This window comes from Triturus cristatus, chromosome 7 (assembly GCF_964204655.1).
Source record: "Triturus cristatus chromosome 7, aTriCri1.1, whole genome shotgun sequence".
In the NCBI taxonomy this organism is placed as follows: Eukaryota; Metazoa; Chordata; class Amphibia; order Caudata; family Salamandridae; genus Triturus; species Triturus cristatus.
Window position 1 is genome coordinate 662465321 of NC_140590.1, and position 23734 is coordinate 662489054.

At 44.1% G+C, this 23734-nt stretch overlaps 1 protein-coding gene across 3 annotated transcripts in view; it reads right to left on the bottom strand.

Annotated features, from left to right (window-relative positions):
• Window positions 1-23734, bottom strand: part of LOC146810314 (ATP-binding cassette sub-family A member 10-like) — a 1546030-nt gene that overhangs the window by 1513641 nt on the left and 8655 nt on the right. The gene's annotated exons all lie outside the window — the stretch shown is intronic.

A 23734-nucleotide genomic window follows, 5' to 3' on the forward strand; every position in this document is an offset into this window, starting at 1 on the left:
AGAAGAAGTAAAAGATAGACCCATCTGGGACTCCCTACACTTTTACCAGACATATGAAAGGTATGACTGTGGATGATCTCCAAAACACAGGCCAAGATTTACTATGACTTTGTGCCAGGGTTGCATCAGTTCTGTGGTGCATTCCCACACAAAATCCATTTTAGTATTTACTGAGCTACACACAATTGATTTGCATGGCTTTGAGTGGTTTAGAAAAATACAATGCAAGGCAGAGTAGCAAATTGTCTTACTGTGCTGCTTTGCGAGAACTATTAGTAAGTATAACCCCAGTGTATACCTTGATATGACAATTGCATCATCCCCTTTCATTCCTGGGTGCAAGAGAAATTGGTCCAAATCAGTATTTTTGCCTTCACAGAACACTGTCCCAAGGGGAACAACCTTTACAACGCAACTTTTACAACGCACTACACTTATAACGCATTTTTTACAACGCAACATCCACTACAACGCATTCCATTACATCGCATGACACTACAACGCATTTTTAAAAACTACCTTTACAACGCATTCCATTACATCGCATACTACCTTTACAACGCATACCATTACAACGCATAATATTACATTGCATTTAAGGTGAGTATGCACCCCCTGGAGTTAGAATAGTAAATTTTACCCCTACACTATCCAACACTTACCCTACTGTTGCACCCCCTGGAGTTAGAATAGTAAATTTTACCCCTACACTATCCAACACTTACCCTACTGTTGCACTCCCTGGAGTTAGAATAGTAATTTTTACCCTTATACTATCCAACACTTACCCTACTGTTGCACCCCCTGGAGTTAGAATAGTAATTTTTACCCCTACACTATCCAACACTTACCCTACTGTTGCACCCCCTGGAGTTAGTATAGTAATTTTTACCCCTATACTATCCAACACTTACCCTACTGTTGCACCCCCTGGAGTTAGAATAGTAATTTTTACCCCTACACTATCCAACACTTACCCTACTGTTGCACCCCCTGGAGTTAGAATAGTAATTTTTACCCCTATACTATCCAACACTTACCCTACTGTTGCACCCCCTGGAGTTAGAATAGTAATTTTTACCCCTACACTATCCAACACTTACCCTACTGTTGCACCCCCTGGAGTTAGAATAGTAATTTTTACCCCTACACTATCCAACACTTACCCTACTGTTGCACCCCCTGGAGTTAGAATAGTTATTTTTACCCCTATACTATCCAACACTTACCCTACTGTTGCACCCCCTGGAGTGAGAATAGTAATTTTTACCCCTATACTATCCAACACTTACCTTAAATGCAATGTAATATAATGCGTTGTAATGGTATGCGTTGTAAAGGTAGTATGCGATGTAATGGAATGCGTTGTAAAGGTAGTTTTAAAAAATGCGTTGTAGTGTCATGCGATGTAATGGAATGCGTTGTAGTGGATGTTGCGTTGTAAAAATTGTGTTGTAAGTGCATGCGTTGTAAAAGTATGCGTTGTAACGTCATACATCCCTGTCCCAAACATTTGCTGAATAGATTGGTGCCTAAATAGTGTGACTACAAACAGGTATTTGGAGGGAACATCTCATATACCAAGCAGATCAGTTTCCAAAGCTTGTTATATTAACTAAGCGGCATAGATATTATTTCTTATACTTTACCTTATGAAGTAACATCAAATAACAAGTATGAATCCCTCCTTTAGCACACAAAGAATCCATGTGAAGAACAGTACACTGTGGTCTCCCAGATTTAATAAAAACAGAGAGTAGTAACATGCAGCTGCTACAGTTGATTTCTCAGGGATAAATTAGCAAATGCCCTTATTTAGCCACTAATCCACCACTTAGGCCCTCATTACGACTGGAAATAGTCCACATGGAGGGTAATTTCCAGGGAGGGGGAACGCCCTGAGCCATTCCAAGCAGTCTGATGTATCCAGACCTGATTATTCTTGATCTAGAGACACTGCACCCGATTTCATTTGTGTATGCTGCCCGAGAAAGTGATAGAGGGGCTGAGAGAGGAGCACAGTCCGGCTCTGCCTGACCCCTGCAGCTCCACGGGGGAACAGAGAATGCTCCTCCTGCGCCAGCTCAACCCTGTCCTGATTCCCTGACTGCCTGGCCTCCGATTCCCCAACCCACCGGCCCCCACCTGCCCTCCTGTTGATGTTATTCCCCAGCTCGAAGCATGCAGAAAATGTCAGCAGATATGTCCCTATAATTGTGAAAAAATACATTGGAGCTAATAGTTGTTCCTTATTTCAGGGAACAAATATTGTATCTGTCTGATGTTGGCGTAGGGATAATGCACATAGTCAGAGGTTTCATTCCCCCCAGATTCCTCGCATCAAAATTCAGTAAACTACTGAGAGCCTTAGTGATTCCCGTTTATTACATATTCAACTGGATTTTTCAATATATGAATGGGTGACGGCTACAATTAAGGTTAAATCAGGGCTGTCTGTAGGGCAGTGCAGCCTGTGTCACCACATCGGGCGCTGAGCTATGAGGGGGCACTTTGTTATGAAATATCTTATGGGTTTAAAAGCAGCTGCTGTATAGTTCCTTGTGTCCAACAATTTCCAGGCAACAATAAACATCTCAAGATAACTCTGGTGAATAATGTTCCTGCTGGAGAGAGATTGGAGTTTATCTAGTGACTCATCATAGAGTAGCGCAGACGGATAATATGCCTGCTGCAAAGCATGTGTACTATGCATATCACAAAATTTTATTTTATGTAGATAAAGCATTGGGTTACTGCTTTTGTCAGTGAGATCCTTTTGTTACTTGCAGTTCATAAGTTATAATTATGTAGCACAGTGAGTTAGGAACTGTTATCAAAGACCTGCATGTAAATTGCAAGGTATAGGGTAGAACAAAATTTAGGGGGTCAGATTTACAAGCCCCTTGCGACACTTTTGCATCAAACTTAACATGGGAACAATGGCGCAAAAGTGGCGCAAGTGGCTTGTAAATCTGCCCCTATGTTTTTCCCCAGTCTTTCAATATCCTAATGTTATTCGAAAGGGTTCATTTTAGAACTATGAAAAAAAAAACTCCTATTATCCAACACTGGTAGACCAGCCAGCCTTAGGGTGGTCCTCCTCCAAACCTTTTGCCTTGCTCTTCCATATTTTTCTGATCTCGTTTTTGTTGGCCTTAGGACTCTGTGCACTTTACCACTGCTAACGAGTACTAAAGTGCCTGTGCCTACTCGTTAAACCATGATAACATTGGCTTATTACCAATTGGACTATTTAATTTCTTTAAAGTCCCTAGAAAAGTGGTGCTATGTGTGCCCAAGGCCTGTCTATTAAAATGCTACTAGTGGGCCTGCAGCACTGATTGTGCCACCCACTGAAGTAGCCCATTAAAAATGTCTCAGGATTGCCATGGTAACCGGTGTGTGCAGTTTTAAACTGCCATGTTGACCTGGCAAAATTACACTTTTGCCAGGCTCAAACCTGCCTGTTTAATAGATATAAGTCACCACTAGTGTAGGCCCTAAACAGCCACAGGACATGGTGCAATGTATATAAAACATAGGACATGTAATTTTAAGTTTTACACGTACTGGCAGTGAAAACCTTTACATTTGTTTTTCATGCCTGCTTCTCCCATAAGATAACATTTGAGTTGCCTTATTATATTTAATAAGCTGTAACTTCCAAATGCCAACAGTTCATATTTAGGGCCTTATTTTTAGTTTGTCTGTCCGATGGACCCCAAACCCACAGTGGTGGTTCTGATGCCACCTCACCAGTGGTCCGACTGCCTTGTAACAATTTGTGCAGTCGGACCGCCATGGGACCACTGCTGCTGCCAGGGATCCGCGATCCCCGGTGGTCTTGCAGCAGTCTGTGGACCCTATTATGCTGACAGTATATTACTATAAAGTATATAAGGATTTTCCTCACGCCACAGTTTTCGTGGAGGTGAGCCCACCATGAAAAGTGCGGTGTGAGGAAACAAAGGAGGGCCCTACAGGGCCCCCGGAGCCTCTGCACCAAGGGGTACATGCAGGGGGGCTCATGGTGTGCCCCCTGTCTGCATGTGCCCCCAGTTCCTGCAGGGCATGGACTTGACAGTCTATGCCCTGCAGTAATGTGCAATTGTGATCCTCTTTGCGGTGCCTTGCTAAGGCTCACACTGCACGGCCATGGGCCAGCTGTCGCAGAATCACCATACCTGGATTCCTGTTGGAATTGAAAGGCGGTTGCACTATGGCTTTGAAGGAGTGGTAGTGGGGAGCTGGAGTGGCAGCTCGCTGCTACACCGCCAAAGTGATAATAAGGCCCATAGTGTTTTTGAAAATGCAATGAAAAAACGTTTTTATGGTAAAGTTGGATTTTGAATTACATTTTGAAAATGCCACTTTACGAAAGTTAGTGCCTGCAGCCCGTCTCTGGGTCACATAACTGGGTGTAGTTGGCAGTTGGTTTTGTGTATTCCTCCCCTCAAGCCACACGCAAAAGAGAGCTTAGGTGTGCCTGGATGGGCTATCACTGGCAGGATAAGAGGATGGAGTTAGGTACAGCACCACTTACACCTGAATAGGCTGTGTCGTGCCCTCACACACGATTGCATACCACCTGTAGTTAGTCTGGAGCCAGGGCATCGAAGACAGGAAACCTTCCTCTAGAAGTTTCTCCCACTTCAAAGAAGGCACCAGGTATACATTTTGAACCTCAGACACCAACTCTTTAGTATGCTTGTGAACCTGTTGAATACTCTGCCAGGAAGAAGGACCCTATCATCTCCAAAACAATGGGCTTGTGGGGAAATTCAACAAGACCCTTAAATGCATGCTTAAGTGGGAAATCCTCCTACCATGCCTATTATTTGACTACAGAGAGATGCCACAGAAGGAGGTTGAGTTTAAGCCCATTTAAACTCCTCTGTGTACACCTGTTAGGGGACCTCTCTGCCTTGTAAGGCATGGGTGGGAGGAAGCTCCTAGGAATCTCCCTTAGGATATAGTCCACTGCATGCTGACTCTCTACAACCAGATGCATCGCTCCTGGAAAAAGGCAAAGGACAACCTTGCGGCCCGTCAGGAAGTCCTGAATCTCTGGAATAGCTTCAACTTGTCCAGAAGAACGGGTTAAGGAGCTCTACAGGGCTGCTGGACAGGCCCATATAAGGTAAAAGAGCGGAAGGGGAAATTCACCTACCTGGTGGATCTCAAGACCCCTAGGAACTCCTTAAGGTTTAAGGGTGCTTCACATAAACCATCTCAAACCCCACTTTGAGATTTCTGAAGTCAACATGCTGTTGGTGACAGATGAAGGGGTGGAAGAGGAGAGTGAACCTCTCCCGGACCTCCTGTCTAACCATGAGCATGATGGGTCAGTAGAGGGTCTTAACCTCTTTCCTACTCTGAACGCAGAGAAGCAGAGTGAATGTCCCCAGTTGTTGGGGCAGATTTCCTCTGTGTTCTCCCCCACCCCAAGGCTTATACATTTGTGGACCCACTAAATAGACACTGGAGACAAATCGCCTGTCAAAAATAACATTTACAGGCTGTTGGATAAGCTGAGGGCCTGCCTCAAAGAGGAGGTGTCCAAGATGCTCCAACAGTCCATAGTCCAGCTCTGTGGTGCTGGTACCCAAGGCTTCCACACCAGGCACCATTCCAGGTTCTATGTGGACTATCATGGACTCAATTCCATCATTAAGACTGGCACACACTCCATACCCAAGCTGATAAGCTCGTAGACAGGCTGGGCGCTGCCAAGTTTCCACATACTTTTCATCTTACATCAGGGTACTGGCAGATTGCTCTGACTGAGAGGGAAAAAGGCTAGGTCTGCATTATCAACCCCAGATGGCCACTTCCAGTTTAGTGTGATGCTCTTTGGCGTAAGGAATGCCCCTGCCACCTTCAGGAGGTTGGTCAACAGGGTCCTAGATGGAAAGGAGGCCATCTCTGTCGCCTACTTAGACGACATTGGTGTATTGAACCCCAGATGAGAGGAACACCTATACTACATCCAGGAGGTGCTTCAGGCCTTGCAGCAGGTGGGTTTGACTATCAATGCCGGTAAGTGCCAGAGAGGGCCGGGTTCTGTGGCATATCCAGGCCACATGGGCGGACACAAGATGCAGCCCTTACAGGCAAAGATTCTTTGGCCTGGCAACCCCCTAAAATACAGACTAAAGTGAGGGTCTTCCTGGTTTGTTAAGGCACATGGTACCATTGTTGCCCCTCAAACAGAGCTGACTTCAAGTAAGGAGCCCAAAAAAATTGATCTGGACAGAATCCGCTCAGAAAGCATTTAACACCCTCAAGGAGACTCCTGACTTCTCTAAGTAATTTATTGTTCAGACAGACACTTCAGGGCATTGCATAGGGGCTGTCTTAGCACAGTTAAATGAGGAGGGCACAGGCCAACCTGTAGCCCTCATTAGCAGGAGGTTACGTCCCCAGAAACAGAGGTGGAGTGTTATTGAAAGGGAGGCACTGAAGAAGGGAAGACCATACCTGCTCGGGACTCAATTCCAGGTTTAGACAGACCTCAGGCTCCTCAGATGGTTCTTGAAAATGAGGGGCGACAATCCCAAGCTATTGAGGTGGTCCATGTCCCTGCACGGAATGGAGTCTACTCTGAAAAGCCATCCTGGGTCGGACCATGCCAATGATGATGGTCTATCCAGGTTCTTCGGCCTTCGTGATGAGATAACCCAAGATGTAGGGTAACTTTTCCCACTTTCAGCTGGGGGAACACATGTAAGACCTTTCAGCTTTAGTGGTCTTCCCCCAAACCATGTTGCTCTATGGGCAGCGACTCAGCCTGTGGCTCTGCCCACTTCATCATCATGAGACACGGTGCAGCCTGCGACACCCCCCGCGGTGCCTCCTTATTCTCTGGTGCATCGCGGCACTGCGCGGCTGCCCGCTGTTTCAGCATCATGGTTACCCTCCGCATCGCTTATCCGTTCGGGCATGCGGCAGCACCACGCGGCAGCCCATTAATGCTCATTAATAAACAGTAGGAACACCGCAGCTCCAATTTTGGACCTGCGGCATCCAGTACTTCTATATGACAAATTTTCACGCACCTTTTGTTTTGCACATTGTTTTGCACATTTCACTGCGGTTTCCAGGATATTCTCCTGGTGACATCTTGTTACTTCTTCTTACCGTGAGTACTCAGTCCTGTTTTCCTGAGGGCCTTGGAAAGGTTCTTTGTTTTACCCTTTCAAAGATGGTGACCTTTCCTATTCCTTACATTTCCTTTTCCCTATCCAAGATGGCAAGTGTTCATTTCCTGTTACATCACTTCCTGTTATAGCTCTTCCTGCCTATGGGTATCTAAGGGGTTGAATCCTTCATTACCTTGCATTGCAACGCTCCTTGCTCCTGCTAGTGTGTCTTTGCTCCTGTTGGTGACCTTTGCTCCAGCTTGGTGTTTTTTTGCTTCCAGTCGGTGCACTTTTGTTTCTGGTTGGCACTTCCTGTTCCAGTTTTGATTCCTTTAAACCTTTCACTGCTATTTGGAATTCTTGCCTTCTATTCTCCACTCCTAGCTGGTGTTTACTCATAGGTTCTTCCTTCCTTTCCGTTCCTGGAGTCTCCACCTTCAACAGAGGTTTTTCCCTACTGGGCTTTTTCCTCTTGAGACTCCTTTTGGAAGGCACAGTCTGTTCTGGCTTATCGCTGTCAGCAGCACTGTGGCTACCAGAAAGGGTCGCCCTTACCTCAGACAGACCAGAACCCTCAGGAGCCGAAGTTGAGACCCTCTCCAACACGCCAGAACGGGTAAGAACATTACAAGTCGTGACAAACCTTTGCCTTGCCCCTCCATATTTTCTGATCTCGTTTTGTTGGCCTTAAGATTCTGAGCTCGTTACCCCTGCTAACCAGTGCTAAAGTGAGTAGGCTCACTGTTAGACTTGGGGGTCTCTAGTTGGCACAAGTATGCACTTGTGACAAATAGGGACCCTCGCCTCTAGTCAGGGTAAGGGGGTACACTCCTAAAACAACCCCTGCTCACCCCCTTGGTAGCTTGGCATGAGCAGACAGGCTTATCTCAGAGGCAGTGTTTAAAGCATTTGTGGACACATACAGCAATCAAGTGACAACACTACAGATGGACACCACACAGGTTTTATATAAAAAATAAGTATTCTTTATATAGATTTACCACAAGACCATAAACGACAAAAATACACAATACTGTTACTTTAGATGGTAGAATTTAGCTTAGTTCTCTTAAGTTCTTAAATGCGACACTTTAAGTCAATGTACCTTTAGATGCGACAAGCAGGGCAATGAAAGTGTTGCAACGATGTTGATGCGAAGAAGATTTTGGTGCAAAGAAATTAAGACGTGAAGATCTTCCAGATGCGGCACGCTTCTCCGATGTTGCGAGAAGACTTGACTCGATGCGTCAGCTACAGCGGCGACATCCCTTTACGCGATGCAACGACAGCGGCCTTGGTGGCGACACTCTTCTCTGACGTTGTGAGACGCTTCCGCTCGATGCGCTGTTGCAGCGGCGACACCCCTTTACGTGATGCGACGACAGCAGGTCCAACGGCGGCACGCTTCTCTGTGGATGCGAGGCGCTTTTCTTGATGCGGTGAAATGCGACAACTACGATGGCTGCGATGGCGACACACTTCTTCCTCGATGCAAATCTCTTTTCTTGATGCGATGCAATGCGTCAGCTACGATGGCTGCGATGGCGACACGCTTCTTCGGCGTTGCGAAACACTTCTTCGATGATGCGAGATGCACTTTACGCGAGGCGACGACAACAGCTCCTACGGTGGCACACTTCTCCTTCTTGAGTCACGCTTCCAGCTCCTTGCGGCACGCAGTACCTCAGAAGGCCCAAACAGCAGCAACAGGCACTTCCAAAGGACTCTGGGAAGCTGGGGGGTGAAGTCTGTTGTTCCTGAGACTTCAGCAGGAGGCAAGCTCTTTTCCAAGCCCTCAGAGATCCTTCACAAGTTGAGCAAAAGTACACACAAAGTTCCTTTCTCCTCTCTTTGGCAGTAGGCAACCCCTGCAGGCCAATCCCACAGTTTCAGGGATAGTCTCTCCTCAGTTTCTTCTTAGTTCCTCTCCTCAGCAGAGTTTCTTCTTGCTTCCCAAAGTGATCTAAATTCTTGGGATCAGGGTCCCAATACTTATACCCCAAAATCCTTTGTCCTCTGAAGGTAGAGGGGCCTTTGCCTTGTTCAAACCGGTTCTGCACAACGCATTCCCGATGCAGGCCCTCGTAAGGCAAGCTTCTTGTCGACAGCAATCTTGATGACGATGCAGGACTTTGCATTATAAGCCCCACAGTCTCTTCGGAATCAGCTGGTGCATGACCCAAGCTTCTCTCATCGATGGCCTCATCGATGATGCTGCTTCACCGAGCATTGCAGCCCTCAGCAATTAAGGTACTCTTGTTCAGCGGGTGTAACTGGCACCATGGCGGTCAGCCTGAACTTTTGACTTTGTTCTGTCTGACGTGACCAGATATCTACAGTTGGTGCTTTATGCTTTTTAGCATTATTTTCCCTGAAGTCTTTAAACTTGACTACCTCTGGTTATTCTGATTGGATTTTGTTGTTTATGTATTGTTTTATTTATTAACATTTACTCTATCTTATTTAATTAAGATAAGTGCTGGACACTGAACTTAATTAATTGACTATTCTGACTCCAATCTATATTTAATTAGGGTAGGTGCTGGACACTGAACTTAATTAATTTACTATTCCCACTCCACAATATATTTAATTAGGGTAGGTGCTGGACACTGAACTTAATTAATTTACTATTCCCACTCCAGTCTATATTTAATTAAGATAAATGCTGGACACTGAACTTAATTTATTTACTATTCACACTGCAGTCTATATGTAATTTAGATAAGTGCTGGACACTGAACTTAATTAATTTACTATTCTCACTCCAATCTATATTTAATTAGAGTAGGTGCTGGACACTAAACTTAATAAATGTACTATTTCCACTCCAGTCTATATTTAATTAAGATACATGCTGGACACTGAACTTAATTAATTTACTATTCTCACTCCAATCTATATTTAATTAGGGTAGCTGCTGGACACTGAACTTAATTAATTTACTATTCCCACTCCAAAATACATTTAATTAGGGTAGGTGCTGGACACTGAACTTAATTAATTTACTATTCCCACTCCAGTCTATATTTAATTAAGATAAGTGCTGGACACTGAACTTAATTAATTTACTATTCTCACTCCAATCTATATTTAATTAGGGTAGCTGCTGGACACTGAACTTAATTAATTTACTATTCCCACTCCAAAATATATTTAATTAGGGTAGGTGCTGGACACTGAACTTAATTAATTTACTATTCCCACTCCAGTCTATATTTAATTAAGAGAAGTGCTAAACACTGAACTTAATTAATTTACTATTCTCACTCCAATCTATATTTAATTAGGGTAGGTGCTGGACACTGAACTTAATTAATTTACAATTCCCACTCCAAAATATATTTAATTAAGGTAGGTGCTGGACACTGAACTTAATTAATGTACTATTCCCACTCCACTCTATATTTAATTAAGATAAGTGCTGGACACTGAACTTAATTAATTTACTATTCCCACTCCAATCTATATTTAATTAGGGTAGGTGCTAGACACTGAGCTTAATTAATTTACTATTCCCACTCCAAAATACATTTAATTAGGGTAGGTGCTGGACATTGAACTTAATTAATTTACTATTCCCACTCCAGTCTATATTTAATTAACATAAGTGCTAGACACTGAACTTAATTAATTTACTATTCTCACTCCAATCTATATTTTATTAGAGTAGGTGCTGGACACTAAACATAACTAATATACTATTCTCACTCCAATCTATATTTAATTAGGGTAGGTGGTGGACACTGAACTTAAATAATATACTATTCTCACTCCATTCTATATTTAATTGCTGTAGGTGCTGGACACTAAACTTAATTAATTTTACTATTCCCACTCCAGTCTATATTTAATTAAGATAAGTGCTGGACACTGAACTTAATTAATTGACTATTCTGACTCCAATCTTAATTAGGGTAGGGCTGGACACTAAACTTAATTAATTTACTATTCCCACTCCACAATATATTTAATTAGGGTAGGTGCTGGACACTGAACTTAATTAATTTACTATTCCCACTCCAGTCTATATTTAATTAAGATAAATGCTGGACACTGAACTTAATTAATTTACTATTCACACTGCAGTCTATATGTAATTTAGATAAGTGCTGGACACTGAACTTAATTAATTTACCATTCTCACTCCAATCTATATTTAATTAGAGTAGGTGCTGGATACTAAACTTAATAAATTTACTATTTCCACTCCAGTCTATATTTAATTGAGATAAATGCTGGACACTGAACTTAATTAATTTACTATTCTCACTCCAATCTATATTTAATTATGGTAGCTGCTGGACACTGAACTTAATTAATTTACTATTCACACTCCAAAATATATTTAATTAAGGTATGTGCTGGACACTGAACTTAATTAATTTACTATTCCCACTCCAGTCTATATTTAATTAACATAAGTGCTAGACACTGAACCTAATTAATTTACTATTCTCACTCCAATCTATATTTAATTATGGTAGGTGCTGGACACTGAACTTAATTAATTTACTATTCCCACTCCAAAATATATTTAATTAGGGTAGGTGCTGGACACTGAACTTCATTAATTTACTATTCCCAATCCAGTCTATATTTAATTAAGATAAGTGCTGGACACTGAACGTAATTAATTTACTATTCCCACTCCAGTCTATATTTAATTTAGATAAGTGCTGGACACTGAACTTAATTAATTTACTATTCTCACTTTAATCTATATTTAATTAGGGTAGGTGCTGGACACTGAACTTAATTAATTTACTATTCCCACTCCAGTCTATATATTTTTTTTTTTATACATTTTTTATTCGAAACCGTTAGCACACAATAAAATACAAACAAGGGCCTACAACCACCAGGGCCGGCCGCTATAGAGCCCGGGGGCCCGCAATGTAACGCCACACAATCAGTCGAACCATAGGCAAGGCGCCCGGCAGTTCGTAAGCACATATAACAGGCCGTGGCCGTAGGCCAGGAGCAATTGAAAACAACAGTTTCATTTTGTATTAAATATAAAACACACTCAAGGCAATGAGAGTCCGAAGTAGCAGCGTGCTCTTCCCGGGACGGGGAATAACATATAGTGTCCAAAGCAGTTCCTGTCCGGAAGCTGTAGAGGGGGGCAATGGGAAAACAAAGCATGGAGCACACCTCAAGCCCTCCCGCGGAACGCGCGGCTAGGGGGGTCAGAGCAATATCGACCTCTAATGGCAGAGGCGGGGTGCAGATACGTCCCCGATATAGATTCCACGGACCCCATACCCTAGTCCATTTCCCTGGCTTGCCTCTCGCCACATACGCCGTCTTTTCCCTAAACATACACCAGTCCATATTCTCCTTCCATACGTCAATCGTGGGCGGCCTCGGGGAGCCCCATAGCTGTGCGATGTTACGCTTAGCCACCATGTACCCCAAGGTCACCCACTGCGTCTGTGCCGCATTACAATCATTCGGTTCCCAGACATTCAACAAACACCTTCTAGCCTCTGGCAACAGGGCCACATGCGTGACCCCCTCCATTACGGTGTGGATACCGTTCCAGAATCGCACAACCTCCGAACATTCCCACAAGATATGAAGAAACGTGCCCGGCAGGCCACATCCACGCTTACACAATCCATCCATCGAATAACCCATACGCAGCAAACCGGGCCCTGTGACATACACTCTATGGAGGATCTTCAGCTGTACAAACCGTAGGCGGGCCGGGATCGCCACCTCTTTCGGGGAGGCCACCGCCGATACCCAGTCCTCATCATCCAATTCCAAGCCATCGCCCGTCCACGCCTCCTTCAAACGGAGCAGCGAGTCCGCACGATCGTTAATGAGTTTCTTATAAATCAGGGAAATAGTGCCGTCGGGCACATAGCCATCCAACACTCTATCCTCCAGTGGGGAATACTCGGGGATAGCAGTAGCATCCGGAAAGACCGAACAAAGTGCATGGTAGACTTGAGCATACCGGAAGTACTCTCTATCGTTTAATTTATATTCAATTTTAAGCATTTCGAACGTTTTGAAAGCTCCCTTCGCCCACAGATCACCCACCTTACATATACCAATCATATCCCATTTCTCAAAGCCTTTCGATCTCCACAAACAGCCCAACCGCCCAGAAGCATACAACGGCGTCGCCCGAGTCAAGCGATCCCTCCACCCCAACGCAGCATTCGCCGTGTGCCACACGTGCACCACCACCCGCGTGGGTCCCGTCAACCGCATGTCCTGGGTCACCGAGTACAGCGCCCTATTATAGTCTCCACCCGGAAGCAGGAGTTTATCCATCTCAAAGGCCGGGTTTAAGGCAGGACCATATATCCTGTGGTTCACCGCCGCCAACTGAGACGCCCAATAGTATCGTTTAATATCGGGGAGGGCGACCCCCCCATCATACCAAGGGAGCGTCAACTTGGCGAGAGCAATCCGCGGCCGCCCGTCCCAAAACAGTTGGCGCTGAAGACCCTCCACCTCCGGGAAATAACGGGCCGGCACGACATCAAGAGTATTTTGCAAGGCATACAAGAAACGAGGCAGCGACATCATTTTAAACAATGCCGCCCGTCCGAGCGGCGAGAGCGGAAGTCATCGCCATCTCGCTACGTCGGCCTTCAATCGCTGGAGGGGAGGTAGAAGGTTTCGCTCATAGCGAACCGCGGGGTCCAGTGAGATAAAGATTCCCAAATATTTGAACCCCAGGGTAACAATCTGAGCTGGGCAACCCCGCGGCAGCAGGGGGGCATCCCCCGAGAGGACGTAGACGCACGACTTGGCCCAGTTGATGACCAGGCCAGAGTTGCGGCCAAAAGAATTCAGCACGTCCACCAATACAATTAGCGACTGCCGGGGAGACGTGAGATACAGAAGGATATCATCCGCGTAAAGGGAGACACGGTCTTTGAATTCCGGCGTCCATCTAATGCCTCGCAACGACGGCTCCCAACGCAACCAGGCGGCGAGAGGCTCCAAAGAAAGTGCAAAGAGAAGGGGTGATAGCGGACACCCCTGCCGCGTACCTCTCCCCAGTGCGAAGGGAGCCGACACCATACCATTCACTACCACCTGAGCCAGTGGGTCAGCGTATAGTAATTTTACCCAACCAATAAACTCTGGGCCGAACCCAAATTTCGCCAACACGGCCCAAATATATGGCCACTCCAAAGTGTCAAATGCCATAGTAGCATCCAAAGATGCCAAGATGGCCGGCTCACGTATGAATTCCGCTCTAGCAAGCACGCCGTGTAACCGCCTCAGATTTAGAGCGGTATTCCGATGGGGTATAAAACCAGACTGATCCTGATGAATCAAGTCGCCCACGACCCGAACCAGTCGGTTAGCCAACACTTTAGCCAGAATTTTGGGTTCTGCGTTCAACAGAGAAATGGGCCTATAGGAGGCGCAGCGATCTCGCGGCTTCCCCTCTTTGTGGATCACAACTATGCTGGCGAGGCGTTGGTCAGGGGGGAGGAAGCCCGCCGCACGGGCCGCCAAAAACATGTCTCGAAGATATGGTGCTATCTTATCGGGACGCAACTTGTAGAGTTCGATGGGAAGACCATTGGGACCCACCGCTTTACCCGAAGCAATCGAACGAGTGGCCAAAGCGATCTCATCTGACGACAACGTCGCCTCCATCAACACCGCGTCTGCCTCCGATAGGGTTGGCAATGTGATGTCTCTAAGCAGGCTATGGGAATCCTCCATCGATCGCGACGAGACCGGAGAGTATACTCCGCGGAAATGAGCTGCGAAGCAGTCAACGATCTCAACCGGGTCAGTCACACGCACTCCATCACTCCTCTCCACAACGGGCACCACCCTGCTAGCTCTCTCCCTCCTATCCAACCAAGCGATCAGTTTTCCGGCCTTATCCCCCACATCATACAACCGCCCTTGCTGCTCTCTACTCATCTCTTTAGCCGCTTCCGTGACTAACGCTTTGTAATCTGACTGTTTGAGGCTGAGAACATGCAATTTCTCCTCAGTAACCCCACTCTCCAAGTCCTCCTCCATTACAGCTATTTCCGCTTCCAGGCGGACCACCTCCGCTCTCTCGCACTTCTTAGTATGGGAGATAAGGGACAAGGCCTGCCCCCTGACCACCACCTTATAAGCCTCCCATAGGGAGACGGCCGACGACACCGACCCCACGTTATCAGTAAAGTAGTGATCAGTGGACTTGACCAACTCCGCGCGGATCTTAGGGTTACGAAGATACCAGGTGTTAATGGGTGCCACTCTCCCCTCTGCACCAGAGACTACCCTCAGCTGCAACCATAGAGGGGAATGGTCAGAGATACCTCGGGCTAAATGACGCACCTCCCCAATCATTCCAGCTTGGGCCGCCGGCATAAGCATATAGTCAAGTCTCGAGAGACTCCCATGGGCCCCCGAGTGAAAGGTGTATTGCGCCTGTCCCGGATTCATCAATCTCCAGCAATCTACAAGTCCCAAAGTGCCCAAAAAACCACCCAACCAGGCCTGAGCCCTAGGGAGATCCCTGGGAGGGTGGCGGTCCTCCAATCCGGAGACAACGGCATTAAAATCACCACCCAACACCAAAACCCCCCCAGGGAGTCCCAGGACCAAATGCCCCAAATCAGCAAACGTAGCCGCTTGTAACCCCGGAGGTACATATACAGCCACGAGCGACACAGTCCTGCCCTCCCATCTCCCCACCAGCGCCACATATCGCCCCCTATCATCATGAAGCACCTCGTCCACTTCCAATGGGAGAGAGGCCCTAACCAGAATGCCCACTCCCCTAGAGCCAGAAGTAAAACCAGAGTGAGCGGCAAGGCGATAGCCCCTCCTATTTAGGGCCTGGAAGGAGTTCCCAATCAAATGTGTCTCCTGCAGGAAAACAATGTCGGGCGAGGCTCGTTTCAAGAACTGCAACACCACCCCGCGCTTGATCCTGTCCCCCAGACCGTTCACATTCTACGAAAGGATTCTCAATCCCCTACCCCCCATCCCACTCCCGCACATGATACCCACATCCCGGAGAGCACAACCCAGAGAGTTCAGCAGAAAACTTCACATTGCCTTGCAAAACAAGAAAACAACCATCCCCAACAACCCCTCTCCCCCACAATCCCCGAACAACAACTCCCCCCTCCCAGCACCCCTGCTTGAGCCCGGACAGCCCCCCCAACTTGCAGTGTGCCTGTCGCCCTAACCTATACCACAAAAAGAACCCCAGAAGGAGGAAAGGACCCCAATAAGCTCCCCACAACCCCCAGGCACTTGAAGGGCATGATGTACCAGATTAAAGTACAATTGAGCCAAGGTACAAAACCTCGCCAGTCTAGTCAATCGCCAGGAACCAAGTTCTAGTCCCGCTCCACCACATCCCGTTCGTTTTCCGCCGTCCGACTGTCTCGGTCCTGTCCCCACGGCAGAGCATCCAACCAGTCTCCAACTGCCTCCGGCCGGTAAAAAAAGTGGGAACGACCCTGGAACTCAACCCGCAACCTCGCCGGGAACAGCATCGCGTATTTCAACTCCATGTCTCTCAAGCGCCGTTTCACACCCAAAAATCCCAGCCGCTGTTTCTGGACCGCTTGCGTGAAGTCCGGATAGAAGCTGACATTGGAGTTCTCAAACTTCAGCGGCCCTGCCACCCTCGACGCCTGAAGGATAGCATCTCTATCTCGAAAGTTGAAAAGTCGGGCAATTATAGGCCTCGGGGGAGCACCCACTTTGGGCGCACCACCCGGAATCCTATGGGCCCGCTCCACCGCAAAGAACTTGCTCAATCCCTTGGGCGCGAGATGATTGATCACCAGATCCTCCACAAATAGATCCGCGGCAGATTCCTCCGATCTTTCCGGCACTCCGATGATACGAACGTTATTCCGTCTAGCCCTGCTTTCAGAGTCCTCAAGTCGACGATCCGTCTGGTCACTGGCCAGCCGCAGCCGGCGGACCTCCGTCTGCAGGGCTGCCACATCCACAGTAAGGCTCGACGCCGCTTGAGACAAAGAGTCGACCCGATCGTTGGTTTTGGACAGGTCTGCCCTGACCAAATTCACATCAATAAGGACCGCGTCCAATTTATGCGCCAGGGTATCAAACCGCTGACCCACCGCAGCCTTATCTCCTCAATGGAGCCCATAACGTCTTGCAGGGTCAATTCTGACGATGGGCCCGAAACCTCTTTAGCCCTCTCAGGCGATTTATGCAAGCCACTGGGGGACCCCTTCAGCTGCGCATACCGATCCATATTGTTGGCCTGTGCATAGGATCCCCTCCGGGTTGACTTGGGTTTCGACTTGTCACCGTCTAGTCTAGTCGCCATCGTCCGGAGGCCACCAAAGTTGGCACTCGTCGAAGCCGGGGATAGGAACCAGTTGGCCAAGTCAGTCGAACACTGCAGTCGCGGGCAGGAAGTCCATGTGTAGCCCGAAAGTCAGGCCAGACACTCCGCCGTCCGCTCTCCTCTGAAACACCGAGGTCTCTCAGCCGATCTCAAAAGGACAGCCTCGAAAACGAAAGTGAAAGTGAGGGGTACGCGGCAAGTCAGGCTCAGCATGCCGCTGTTGTTCACTTCGTACCCGGGCACCCCACCAACTCGAGATCGGGACCTGGGCAACAGCAGGCCACAATCTTCGGAGGGCGACCATTCGGGCTCCCGGCGTCCTATCTGAATTTGGAAAACGGGTGGCACCTCAGCGCGGATGCATCAGCAAAAGCCCATCAAGTTTACCAGGATTTAGTCAGGATAGACGTGGGAGGTTGCGGAGGCCCTCGAGAGCCGTAAGCCTACGCGGCCATCTTGGTTGCGCGCTAGGCTCCTCCCCCAGTCTATATTTAATTAAGATAAGTGCTGGACACTGAACTTAATTAATTTACTATTCTCACTCCAATCTATATTTAATTAGGGTAGCTGCTGGACACTGAACTTAATTAATTTACTATTCCCACTCCAAAATATATTTAATTAGGGTAGGTGCTGGACACTGAACTTAATTAATTTACTATTCCCACTCCAGTCTATATTTAATTAACATAAGTGCTAAACACTGAACTTAATTAATTTACTATTCCCAGTCCAATCTATATTTAATTAGGGTAGGTGCTAGACACTGAACTTAATTGATTTACTATTCCCACTCCAAAATATATTTAATTAGGGTAGGTGCTGGACACTGAACTTAATTAATTTACTATTCCCACTCCAGTCTATATTTAATTAACATAAGTGCTAGACACTGAACTTAATTAATTTACTATTCTCACTCCAATCTATATTTTATTAGAGTAGGTGCTGGACACTAAACTTAACTAATATACTATTCTCACTCCAATCTATATTTAATTAGGGTAGGTGGTGGACACTGAACTTAAATAATATACTATTCTCACTCCATTCTATATTTAATTGCTGTAGGTGCTGGACACTAAACTTAATTAATTTACTATTCCCACTCCAGTCTATATTTAATTAAGATAAGTGCTGGACACTGAACTTAATTAATTGACTATTCTGACTCCAATCTATATTTAATTAGGGTAGGTGCTGGACACTGAACTTAATTAATTTACTATTCCCACTCCACAATATATTTAATTAGGGTAGGTGCTGGACACTGAACTTAATTAATTTACTATTCCCACTCCAGTCTATATTTAATTAAGATAAGTGCTGGACACTGAACTTAATTAATTTACTATTCACATTGCAGTCTATATGTAATTTAGATAAGTGCTGGACACTGAACTTAATTAATTTACTATTCTCACTCCAATCTATATTTAATTAGAGTAGGTGCTGGACACTAAACTTAATAAATTTACTATTTCCACTCCAGTCTATATTTAATTAAGATAAATGCTGGACACTGAACTTAATTAATTTACTATTCTCACTCCAATTTATATTTAATTAGGGTAGCTGCTGGACACTGAACTTAATTAATTTACTATTCCCACTCCAAAATATATTTAATTAGGGTAGGTGCTGGACACTGAACTTAATTAATTTACTATTCCCACTCCAGTCTATATTTAATTAAGATAAGTGCTGGACACTGAACTTAATTAATTTACTATTCTCACTCCAATCTATATTTAATTAGGGTAGCTGCTGGACACTGAACTTAATTAATTTACTATTCCCACTCCAAAATATATTTAATTAGGGTAGGTGCTGGACACTGAACTTAATTAATTTACTATTCCCACTCCAGTCTATATTTAATTAAGAGAAGTGCTAAACACTGAACTTAATTAATTTACTATTCTCACTCCAATCTATATTTAATTAGGGTAGGTGCTGGACACTGAACTTAATTAATTTACAATTCCCACTCCAAAATATATTTAATTAAGGTAGGTGCTGGACACTGAACTTAATTAATGTACTATTCCCACTCCACTCTATATTTAATTAAGATAAGTGCTGGACACTGAACTTAATTAATTTACTATTCCCACTCCAATCTATATTTAATTAGGGTAGGTGCTAGACACTGAGCTTAATTAATTTACTATTCCCACTCCAAAATACATTTAATTAGGGTAGGTGCTGGACACTGAACTTAATTAATTTACTATTCCACTCCAGTCTATATTTAATTAACATAAGTGCTAGACACTGAACTTAATTAATTTACTATTCTCACTCCAATCTATATTTTATTAGAGTAGGTGCTGGACACTAAACTTAACTAATATACTATTCTCACTCCAATCTATATTTAATTAGGGTAGGTGGTGGACACTGAACTTAAATAATATACTATTCTCACTTCATTCTATATTTAATTGCTGTAGGTGCTGGACACTAAACTTAATTAATTTACTATTCCCACTCCAGTCTATATTTAATTAGGGTAGGTGCTGGACACTGAACTTAATTAATTTACTATTCTCACTCCAATCTATATTTTATTAGAGTAGGTGCTGGACACTAAACTTAACTAATATACTATTCTCACTCCAATCTATATTTAATTAGGGTAGGTGGTGGACACTGAACTTAATTAATTTACTATTCTCACTCCAATCTATATTTAATTAGGGTAGGTGCTGGACACTGAACTTAATTAATTTACTATTCCCACTCCAAAATATATTTAATTAGACTAGATCATGTACACAGATCTTAATTAATTTAATATTCCCACTCCAATATGTAGTTAATTAGGGTAGGTGCAATATAAATATATAAATATAAATATATAAAAAAAAAATGTTTATTTTTAATCATTATTTCAAATTTTTCATAAAACACTCCCCACCCTTATCCTCTACAAATCCAACTCCCCAATCCGAAATTTATAAAAATAATTAAAATTTGAATATATTATTATAACTAAAAAATTACAAATTTCAAAAACTTTTTTAAAACACTCCCCACCCTTATCCCCTATAACCCAACATCCACCTCATAAAATGTAATATAAAAATCAAAATTAATTTAAATTTTTGTAAATAAATTTTATAAAATATTACAACAAAAGAAAAATATTTAAACACACCCCACCCTTATCCGCTATAACCCAACATCCCACTCCTAAAAATAAATATTAAATTCGAAATTTAATTCATTATTTCTAACTTAATTTAATAAAATATTCCAAAATAAATAAACATGTTTAAAACACTCCCCACCCTTATCCCCTATAACCCAACATCCCACTCCTAAAATTAAATATAAAATTAAAAATCTAAATCAAAATTTCTAAGTAAATTTTATAAAATATTCCAAAATGTATAAACATTTTTTAAAACACTCCCCACCCTTATCCCCATAACCCAACATCCCACTCCTAAAATGAGATATAAAATTCAAAATTTAAATCAAAATTTCTAAATACATTTTAAAAAATATTCCAAAATTAATAAACATTTTTAAAACACTCCCCACCCTCATCCCCTATAACCCAACATCCCACTCCTAAAATTAAATATAAAAATCAAAATTTAATTCCAAATTTCTAAATAAATTTTATAAAATATTCCAAAAGAAAAACAACATTTTAAAACACTTCCCACCCTTATCCCCTGTAACCCAACATCCCGCTCCTAAAATTAAATATAAATTTTAAAATTTTATTCAACATTTCTAATTAAATTTTACAAAATATTACTGAATAATAAAACATTTTTAAAACACTCCCCACCCTTATCCCCTATAACCCAACATCCCACTCCTAAAATTAAATATAAAATTCAAAATTTAAATCAAAATTTCTAATTAAATTTTACAAAATATTACAAAATAAATAAATATTTTTAAAACACTCCCCACCCTTATCCCCTATAACCCAACATCCCGCCCCTAAAACAATATAAATATTTTTAATATTATAAACATTTCAACAATTTATACAAACAAACAACTTAAAAATATTAACTAAACATACGATATTTTGAAATGTCGATATTCTTACTAACGATATCACTTACATCGACATATAATTAAAAAATAAAAAACGATATTTTTAACATCGATATTATCAATTTCGATATTTTTTACATTAGATATTTTTTACTCGATATTTAGGTCCCTCGATATTAGAAAGTCGATATTTAGACTGCTCACCGGTACTAATACCTGAATAAGCAGTGTCCTGTGCCCCGGATGAAGAACTGAATACCCCTCCTCCCCACCCCAGATAGCCTGGCAGACAGGGCTGGGAATAAAGGGAACCTATGCACTTCAAGGGCCTTCTTTGAAGTCATCCCCATGTCAAAGGCACATTTGGGTAAAAGTATTGAGGTTCTGATTGTACCAAGACAGTACACTACTGGGCCTGTGAAGAACTATACCTGGAGTAAAGACTGCTGTGCTACAAGGATTGCCACTTTGCTTCATTGCTGCTCTGGGTGAACTGCTTTTCTGCTTTGCTGTGCTGCTCTGCTGCCTGCTGATCTCTGCCCTGCTGTGGACATGGACTAGACCCATCTCACGTGAGCCCAGAATGACTCCGAGGGCTTGCTGCTTGCCACCTGTTCTGAAGTCTCAGGGCCATCAAAAACATCCTTCAACTCTGTAACAGCATCTGGACTCTGCCATCTGTGAGTCCTGTCCTTCCAAGTGGTGTAAATGCAATCCTGGGCCCTTGAAAGATGTTTGGCTCTGTCCAGAACCATCATAATCGATGCAGTGACGACCGTGCACCAATTGGAACCGACTCAGTGCCCTTCGACACCTAATCACTGCTGATCCAATGTTGTGCACCTCAACGATGACAAGGGACCCAACTGTGAGGTTCAACAACAACATAGGGCCTGCATTGTAATGGGTTTGACAACGACGCAGGACCCGACTGCGAGGCTCCATACCAACACATCAACCTAACTGCGTGGATTGGAACCCACTCATCGACTCTTCGACGCCGGTGCTTGCTCCATCCAAGGTAATTTTCATCAGACCCTGTGTGGCTTCTGTAGCCGGCCTCCCCTCCATTGGGGTTGGCCTGATTTTTTGATTTACTCTGGTCCAAAGCGACCTCAAGTAACCCCTGAACTCTATTTGAATCCAAGCACTACTTTTTGATTTATTCTTAAAATATTTATAATTCCGGTTCTGCATATTGGATTTTTGTCATTTTGTTCTTGATTGTCTCATAAACATATAACAGGCATGATAAGGTGTCTCCCTGAAAAATTCAGTAGCAGATTAGATGTCCTGTTACCTTGCCTCTTGTTTGCATATAGAGAGGTGTGTCAGAATGGAGTTGGATTAGCCCCTTTGATCTTCTGTTTGGACATCCTGTAAGGAGTCCCATAAGTTTGGTAAGGGAAGGCTGGGAGAAGCCCCTCAAAGAACCCAAACTGGACATAGCGGACTATGTACTAGGCCTGCGTTCTTGTATGGCTGAGTTCATGAAGAAGGCAACCAAGAATCTTGAGGCCAGCCAAGAGCTTGTCAAACTCTGGTATGACCATTAAACAGAACTCATTGAGTATCAACCGGGTCAGTTGGGTTTGGGGATGGGTGGGTGTTGGAGCCCATTTTGGAGAAGAAAGGGGAAGTCACCTCCTTGGTGGAATTAGGCACTCCTAGGAGTCTTCACAGAGTTCTTTGTCTAAATATCCTGAAGCCACACCTGGACAGAGCTGACCTTACCATGCTCATGGTCACTGAGGGAGGTCAGGAGAAAGGAAGTGACCCTCCGACCTACTGTTCTATAGCCCAAACGATGGGTCGGCTAGAGTGAGTTTTCTTCTCAGACTCTCTCACTACACAACATCAGACTGACTGCAGGCAAGTCTTAGAGCAGTTTGCTGAGTTCTTTTCTTTGACCCCTGGTCGGATAACATGGTGTGTGCATGATGTGGACACTGGTGAAAAAGATTTACAGTTTGTCTGATCAAGTCAAAATCTGCATCAAGGCTGAGGTCAGCAAGCTGCTTGGCCAGCCCAGTGGTATTGGTTCCCAAACCTCACTCAAAGCGGGACAAACCAAATATGAAGTTTTGTGCAGATTACACAGGTTTAAATGCAGTCACTTAAATTGATGCACACCCAATGCCATGCGCAGATGAGTTCTTGGGTGCCTTTAATTTAACATGAGTGTATTGTAAATTGGGCACCCCCAAGGAACTAAGGAGAGATCAGCTTTCTCTACTCCTGA